Below are 649 nucleotides of genomic sequence, written 5' to 3' on the forward strand. Positions count from 1 at the left end.
TGGACTCAGTCGCCCCGCCCCTCCGCGCCCCTGCTGCCGTGTGATTGGACGAGGGCGGGTCGGCGGAGGCGTGCCTGGGGATGTACAGAGCCGAGCTACGGACTGATGAGGACCCCCGGTCTACCCGGGACGGGGTCTGGGGCCCAGGACAGGACCCAGAACCCGGGTCCCAGCGGGCGGTCTACAGAGGACCCGGTCTACCGACGACCAGGTCCACAGAGGCCCCGGTCTACGGCGGACCCGGTCTACCGACGACCAGGTCCACAGAGCTCTTTTTAAAGCCGGCCGTCTTTCTTTCCTGTCCGAAGCGTCAGAAGCAGTTTGTGTTTTTAGTAGATTCTAGTGTGTTCAATTTCTTTTTTTTAAACACAATAACGTGTATTTTTAATTTCCTGTTTTTGTTCGTTCTCCTTTCTCTTGAGTGGAGGATGTAAGACCAGTAAGATAACTCTATTAAAAAACAAAAGTTAAAGCTGGTCGGTTTTATTCTCCGGTCTCCACCAGGGGGCAACACCTCCTCTCTACCCTCCACCCCCGCTCCTCTCCTCTACACCTCCTCTCCTCTCCTCTACACCTCCTCTCCTCTCCTCTACACCTCCTCTCCTCCTATCTCCAGGAGCAGATGTTCGGGTCTTTCAGCTGAACATTT

The sequence above is a fragment of the Gadus chalcogrammus genome, chromosome 8, assembly GCF_026213295.1.
Source record: "Gadus chalcogrammus isolate NIFS_2021 chromosome 8, NIFS_Gcha_1.0, whole genome shotgun sequence".
In the NCBI taxonomy this organism is placed as follows: domain Eukaryota; kingdom Metazoa; phylum Chordata; class Actinopteri; order Gadiformes; family Gadidae; genus Gadus; species Gadus chalcogrammus.